This window comes from Diachasma alloeum, unplaced genomic scaffold (assembly GCF_001412515.2).
Source record: "Diachasma alloeum isolate Michigan unplaced genomic scaffold, Dall2.0 Dall_scaffold_00212, whole genome shotgun sequence".
Taxonomy (NCBI): Eukaryota; Metazoa; Arthropoda; class Insecta; order Hymenoptera; family Braconidae; genus Diachasma; species Diachasma alloeum.
This window is the reverse complement of record NW_021680377.1, coordinates 722,943-731,271: the sequence shown is the minus strand read 5'-3', so window position 1 is coordinate 731,271 and position 8,329 is coordinate 722,943. Positions and strand designations below refer to the sequence as shown.

The 8,329-nt window shown below is 38.8% G+C and overlaps 1 protein-coding gene across 3 annotated transcripts in view; it reads right to left on the bottom strand.

Annotated features, from left to right (window-relative positions):
- The window catches only part of LOC107036917, a 42,923-nt gene that overhangs the window by 23,616 nt on the left and 10,978 nt on the right, over positions 1-8,329 (bottom strand). For 2 of the 3 annotated variants that reach the window (XM_015255171.1, XM_015255172.1), the window contains one exon: positions 3,358-3,476. The exons of the other annotated variant lie outside the window; for it this stretch is intronic. The gene's annotated coding sequence lies outside the window, so the exon portion shown is untranslated. The remainder of the gene's footprint in view (positions 1-3,357; positions 3,477-8,329) is intronic. 3 annotated transcript variants of the gene reach the window in all.

Here is an 8,329-nt window from a genome sequence, read left to right as displayed (position 1 = left end):
GGGGGGGGGGGGGGGGCAGGAGGATGAAGTCGACGCGATCCCACACGCGTCATTACAGGATGTGACCACATGGCTGCTGTCAATTGCAGGCATGGGTCGCACGTCGCCTGCAGCCGACATAATTCGCAACATACCATTTTACCTTTATCCAAAATACTGACAAATATCGACTACAGGGACTACCCACATAATCCGACAAATTCGGTTCTCATGATTCGCGATGTGGGAATGAAAAATTGCGGTGAAAAGTTGGCAAATTGTGGCTCACTGGAGGATTTTTGTTTAGAACTTACGATGTCTCTTTTTCTCCGAATACTTCGTCAATTTTTTCAGTGGCAATTCTGGTTGCGCTTGAAATAGCGGGGATGAAGCGGAATTTGAAGGGATTTAGGGAAATCAAGACAAAAAATTTTTGGGGTAAAAAAATCTGATGAAAAGTATTTTTTAGTGGAATTATATTTAAGGTTCTTGCAGATATTCCAAGGTCACCACACCCAGAGAAATAATTTATTTAAATTAAATTAAAGGTTATTTAAAGAGCACGAAATCCACTGTTCATTTTTTTAAATTTTTTTTATTAATAAATGTTTATTTGACCGAAATAAATTCTTCGTTAATAATAAATACAGATTTTTCTTATATTAAAGAAATTTTTTTATTTGAAATGAATACATTTTTTTTCGAACTTGATAAAAATTTATTTGATAAATAATTGATTATCGCTTCGGAATTAAAAAAGGCTAAATTTGATACAATTAAATCCTGTCTTTTGAACCAACTAAACACCTTTATAAATTTCTAAAAACGACACTATTAAAACAACTAAAAAAATTCAAACAAAGATGTTTTTCTGATTCAGATGAAAAATTTTTCTGAATGCAAGAACAATTCCATGTCTTAATGCGGTTAATGTCTCGACTCGTCTTATTAAATCTCTCATTGTAACACTAGTTTTTCACACCATCTTTCCATGCGGCCGTCAATTTTTACTGCGTTCCTCTCGCACTTAATTTTTTTTCCAGAAAAATTTTCCCTTCCCCATAATCAACGCAACAATAATTGCACCTCCAATATCTCCTGTCAAGCCCTCCCCCCTCGATATCCACGTGCTCGACCGTTATGATCGCCGAATGCCACCCCCACACCCCGTAATCAAGTTAAGGTCATACACAATAGCCATTAAGGATAAGGCGTGTACTAGAACACCTTGCGCACATGTCATTTCAGTTTCCTCAGCATGTTCAATACACCAAGTCATAAAGTCAGTTGAAATAAGTCACGCCCTCTGACAATGCCAAGCCACGCGCCATATGTGACCCCACATGGTACAGGCATGATGTTTTCAGCCAGTATGCTCATCACCCTCGACACGCTTGTATTATGTACCTGCTCGGAGGGGAAAAATATCGGGTAGAAGCCTACAACACATGTTTTCCGGAGGATTTTCTCCATAAATGAAATGCCGCGCTATCTCCACCGATAACTCCATCATTTATTCCACCGTATCGCGAGGTAAAAAGATCACTGACCTCTGCAAACATCACAGAATGAAAAAAAAAATAGACACTTTGTTCCACAAAATCATCGAATTAGTAATTTCAACATAACTATCGTGAAAAATCCCCGATAAACCGTTCAAATATTGTTTCAAGATAAAAAATTCCATTTCATTTCACTGAATGCTCATACGCAACAGTCACAAATGCAGGTATTTATCGAGTTATTCCGCCTCATGACGATAAAAATATTTAAACTCCATTGACAGAGATTTCCCCCAAAAGCCAGAAATGATAATCACCCCCTGTGCACATTTGTACGGATTATTATTCCACAGTTATGGAAAAAATACATACTTTGTCATTTCTCGTAAAACAGAATATTTAATTTATTGTTATTATTATTTTTTATTAAATCTTGTTGATTTCCATTGTTAATGTATAAATCTTTGATCAAATCAGGCTATTAATCACAAAAATAAGAATGAATCTTTCAGTCTTTCACAAGTTAACAATAAATAAATAATTATTTCATACTACGGGCCCCATAATCCTTACTCTGACCCTTGTGACCCTTAATGTGGCCTTTTTAGCCCTTAATGTGACCCTTATAGCCCTTAATCTGACCTGTGCAGCCCTTAAACTCCCGCCTGACCTTAATCTAACTCTTATGCCCCTTACTTAGACCTTTATTATGACTTTCATGACCCTTAATCTGACCTTTACAGCCCTTAACCTGTCCCGTCTGACCTTTAATCTGACCCGTATTTAAACCTTTATTCTGACCCTTAATCTGACACTCGTGACCCTTATTCTGACCCTCATGACTCCTATTTAGACCCTCATGACCATTATTTTAACCCTCCCAACCCTCATCTCGACCCTTGTGACCCTTACTTATAGACTCTTAATTTCGAATACCAAATTTTCATCCAAATCGATTTGGATTTTTATAACATAGAATAATTAGTCGTAAATTTTCCTGAGTGAGCTTAATCGTTAACTCAAGAGTATCGCCCGTTCGATGCTCTTTATTCTACGAAACCATCGAATTACTAATGTAAACATAACTATCCAAAAATCCCCCATAAACCGTTCAAATATTATTTCAAGATAAAAAATGCCATTCAATTTCCCAGACTGCTCACACGCATCGGTCACAAATACAGGTATTTATCCAGTGATTCCACCTCATGACGATAAATATGACGATAAATAAATATTCAAAGTCCATTGACGGAGATTTCCCCCCCCCCCTCCTCCTCCTCCTCCGAAAAGCCAGAAATGATAATCACTCCCCCGTACACATTTGTACGGATTATTATTCCACAGTTATGTATAACCTCGTAGCAGTATTGAAAGCCATCTCTCTGCCTTTGTCCATACACGCGTATCTCTGACTCGTAACGTGATAAATGTGCCCGACGCGGCAGTTACCCCGGGTTCTATCGCCCGTCGCACTGCCTGCTATTTTAATATTTTAAACTTGTACCCCCTAAATGCACGATACATCAAAACCAGAGTACTATAAATTATGGGAGTACCGCGCATGCTCACTCTGTGCTGTCCTTATTCACTTGAAGGAGGGACTCGAATTCGCAAAAAAGGGGCAGAAGAAAGGGAGGAAAAAAATATGTGTATCGCGCGGAGGAGGAGGAGGAGGAGGAGGAGGAGGAGAAGAAGAAGAAGAAGAATGTAAGACAGAAGGGAGGAACAAGAGATCGTTGTATGTACGTGCATTCATGTATGTATGGCTTTCTCACTGGATTTTTCTTGGGATTATTGATCTACACCGCGTTGCAAAATTCATACAGACGGGGGAGGAGGGGGCGAGGCGATGGTTATTTATCACTACACTCACCTTATTGAAATCAATGTTTCGGGATATTTTCCGCCTGAAAATCCACGGCTATCTCCATTAATGGGCGCTATCCTTCGGTATCACGTCTTCATCGTCCGGAGAATTTATGGCTGGTGGCTCTGGAATCAGTCGAAGAGGGAACACCGTCAGCGTTTTTGAGTTTTTTGATTGGGAGGTCAGTCGTGGGAAAACATTTCGCGTTATTTCAAGTCCCGCAGTATTTTAAATTCTCATTTTTTTTTATTTTCACGAATTAATTGAGGTACTGATTTTTTTTTAATGGTTTTTCTGGGTTTCTTTGTTCGAGGAAATTAATGTTGTTGGGTAACTGATGGTTGGGGGTATTTGCCGCATGAATTCACGCAATTCGGTATTTTTTACTCCATTTTTGGGAAGAGTGCGCTTCGATCGGGTTTAAAGTGTTGGAAAATATTGAAACTTCGAGGGAAATTGACTAGTGTTCTTCGGGAGAGGGAAGTTGCATCAGTTTTAGAGGTGAACAACTCATGAAATTGCACGTTTCAGTAGAACTTGACTAAAATTTCAATTTTTTTCAATTAAAACAAATATTGACTACGAAATTACCCTGGATTTTTCATTTATATGGAGTAATTCAACTGAAATTTCCACTTGCCACTGATTTTTCCATAAAACTTGGAATTTTCAACTAAAAAAAGATTTTTTTTCAACTAAAAAATTCCTTGGAATTTCAGTCACAAATTTTTAACAATCTGCATTTAAAAAATTCCCACACTGTCATATTTTCTTCAGGAGAGGGGCATTGAATGAGGTTTAGCCATAAAAAAATCACGAAATTGCAGATTCCCCTGAAAACTCTGGAATTTTACTGAATTACTGAACCCCGCTAAAGCGCATTCAGCCACTGAACGCCACTGAATGTTACTGTTCTGAAAATTACTAGTCAACTGTCCACGAAATTTCATTTTGTTTCTAACAGTGCAAAAATGTCCACGACTGTAAGAGGACTCTTGGCAAGACGCTGTAGAAAGTGTGGAACCAGTTAGTCTATTCCTCCCAGTGTATTTATGGTAATTCCCGGGTATTCATCTGACCCTGAGGATCATGCATATACATTGGCCCATTGCTTTGATGCCAATGATGTATTCCCAACTCTTCCTACCCATTGAATTCCCCTCATTCGCCTGCAGAACACGTCTCTGTGTTTTATATTTATCCGATATTTCTTCACAGAGTGAAATTTTCAGTTCAATGTATGCGGCATGTAACAATGTCATTTCCATTATGTAAAAATTGATGGTAGTGGGTTAGAGGGGATGGGCTTTCACTCCGGCGATAATAGCTAAGGGTTTCGGCTCTATCGTGCCATCGACATGGTGGCATATCGGCAAATTCCACGACCAATAATTCAATTCACATCATATATCCATTTTAGTATCAGTATGGGGCGCAGTATCGGGAGGCTTGGGTCTTCATAAGGATTGACGCGATTGCACTACAACCTGATTTAACCGGGGAGATAACAACCCGAGCACAAAAGCCTGTACACGTGACCTCATTAGATTATTCAATTAAATTGTTTCCGAGAGGTATTGCTCAAATATTTGATGAATTTTGGAATTTCGGAGGGGGAGAATTTTCGGCGGATGTTTGAAGGGGATATTTGGGAATAAATATGCCGGGGTATGGCGGCTCATTAGGCGATTCTTCATTAGAGTTGTTTGAGCTGAGGTGGAATTATTGAGGGGCGATATTGTTGCGGAACGACGGCGGACGGGCGTCGGTGTGAAATGAACGTGAAAAAATAGCGAACGTGATTACAACGCGGAAAAAATATACTTGATTCAAGTTTTAACTGTATTGTACAATTTTTCAAATATTTAGAATTAATTGTTCAATTATAATTGAGAATTGAAAATTACAAGTCACAAATAATAAGTCACCGAAAACGTCGTAATGGATTAAGACGTCTTAAAGCCACCAGTTTTCCCCCTGTGCGTCACCGATCGATTGATTTCAGAATTTCAAAGATCACACTCCATCGAGCAAGACTACACCAGAAGTCTTCGAAATGTTCGCGAGCAAATTTTTTCGCTATCAGGATTCCTACATTGAAGCTGCCTTGTACGGCTACACAAGTCTGCCGAAGTCAATTCCGAATTGATTGAAAAATTCACTTCGCCGGCTTCACGCGTCGCATGCCAGCATACATGGAGAAAAAAACTTGAATTGAGTATAAAATATATTTGAATCAAGTGTATTATATTATACTTGATTCGAGTATATTATATACTTGAATCAAGTATAGTCAAGTATATTTATTCTTGATTCAAGTATAGAATACACTTGATTCAAATATATTTTATACTCAATTCAAGTATACTTGAATTAATACTTGAAATATACTTGAATCAAGTGTATTCTGTACTTGAATCAAGTATATTTTATACTCAATTCAAGTATATTTTTTTCCATGATCACTCGGTGACTGATGTACAAATATATTTTATAGTCAATTCAAGTATACTTGAATTAATACTTGAAATATACTTGAATCAAGTGTATTCTATACTTGAATCAAGTATATTTTATACTCAATTCAAGTATATTTTTTTTCCATGATCACTCGGTGACTGGTACCAGGTTGAAAATAATTTTGGGAGTAATCGTCGAGGATGAGCATTGCGTAGTTGTGAGTAGGTGATAAAATAAAAGAGTCGAGAGAGATGTATCCACGGGAGTCTGCACGTCCGCCCCGTTCGTGCCATACCCAAAACCACTTTATTTATCGTTTGTCGGCTGTTGTCTCGAGCGTCGCTCGCACGGCTTCCTTCGCATAGGGCGTCTCTAAACGATATCAATCTCTCGCCCAGAGACTCTTTGATCTTTCAAGAATAAACGCTCGGCTTTTTTTCTCATTCCGCAAATGTCTTGGATTCGGCAGATTTAAATCGCTCGCTTTTGGATAATAAAGTCGTAGTTATCAGGAATTTCGACGTGATTAATTTGGCCGATTTAGGGGGATACTGTTGCTGCCGGGGGGATTCCACGGGATTTAGCGGGAATTTTTTGGATTCCGTGGGGGAAATTGAGGGACCAAGTTGGGGAGATTGTCAGCGACTTCTTGGGAGTTGAGGGATTTTTTTTTTCGCTGGGGTTTGCCGCAGTTTCTGGGGCATTTCTAATGGGTAATTTCCGCAATTCTCGCCGTTTTTTTTCAGATTATTTTATGCAGTTCTTGTGGGTTACTTTGTTTTACTTCGTTCATTTTTTTTTCACATGTTACAAATTTTTATGTGACATTTGCGGTCAATTTTTATGATGCGACGGTTCCGCTGATGTCTTGAGGAATTTTGTGAATTAAAATGCGCGATTCGAGAAATTAAAAAATTACTAACTAGAAACTGTAATTTTTTTATTACTGAAGTGTAGATTTTATGGCAATTATTTTACGAAATTTGATAGAAATGAAAAAATCGAGGTAAATATATTATTTATATTTCAATTATTTGCAAATTTCGTGCAAGAACAAATGCTCAAAAATCCTGTGATTTTTTGAGCAGCAGTAAAAGAGGAATTTTTTAATTTTTCAATAAAATTATAAATTGTTATGATTTTTTCTCTCTAATTGAATCAATAAATCGATAACAAGTCCACATTTTTGAAAACTCACAATGGCCTCTCAATTTCATGACATCGTTTATGACATAAATTCTACATTCCCTCTAAATACCAGTGCCAAACTCCTCAAAATACCCCTCAAAAAATACGACGTCACATGGCTGAAGAAATCCCAATGATAAAAAAATCCCGAGAAGTTTCTGGAAAAATATTTCAAACTATTATCTATAAAAAAACAACCCCTCTCGCCTAGAAGATATCGCACTAATCTCCAATTTGTAATAAAATTTGGTCCATAAAAAAATCGCCCCCAATTTACCAAAATTTAACCAAACCTGTAAAAAAAAATCAAAAAATCTTTTCTAAATTTCAATGAATTAGTTGTTAAATTCCCCCAACTAATTACTAAAATTCATCAAATAATTCTCCACGTCACATTCCCATTCCCCAAAAAAACATTAATTTTCCCCAAACATCACCCCCAAACTCTCCGCCAACATTATTTCCCCAACTCGCGAGTAGTTGTAATCGCATCAGCCTGCACATCGGGTGTTAACTACTCCCCGGTACATGTTCGATATACCCCGATATACCCCGAAAACCCACGCATGAGTTCCCCCCCCCCGGTCCACCGGCGAACGCGGGCCTCGAAGAAGAGAGAGAAGACGTTACTGTCACAAGCAGATTCAGCGTAATCGGCTTAGGCAGATGCAATTTTCGCGGAGATTTCCATCAAAGCATTGCAATTAGTGAGGTTGTACCCTAACAAGGCCATTGTCAACAAACGAGGAGTAACTCCAACCGGTTAGCAGTGCGTTTCGTACCCACTGCGTTAGTCTTCCTATCCAAAATCCAATTCACAATTGACTATTCACTGATTTCAATAGTCCACCTATACTTTTCAGATGCACTGGCAGGCGGGGGAGGTGGACCAGTGCATAGGCAAATTCAACTACTCCCTGTGTACTGTACTCTAGCCCCTGGAATGAAGGGGCAGGGGCTCAACTCTGTCACATGCACACACGAAATTCATCGAAAAGCTCTCTCTCTCTCTCGCGCTCATCGTGTGCAGGTAAACTCGAGGCAGGTTCAACTATCGTGTGCGCTTTCACACGATCGAGTTTCATTAAAGGCATTGTCTGCATCGATGTTGCATAGCGTAGCACCTGCAGCGGGGGAGGGGAGGGTTGTACACTTGTATAGCGGCATCAGTGATAGTCGAATGTTATTGTACTGCGTGAACAAGTGGTCACGTACTCGATGAATTGCTGGGCGATATAATATGGGGGCTGGCATTATATGTGATGGTCAAATGGGTACTTACGATACTGGGAAACCTACTGTAATCGCTAATGAACTTCTGTCATTCGGC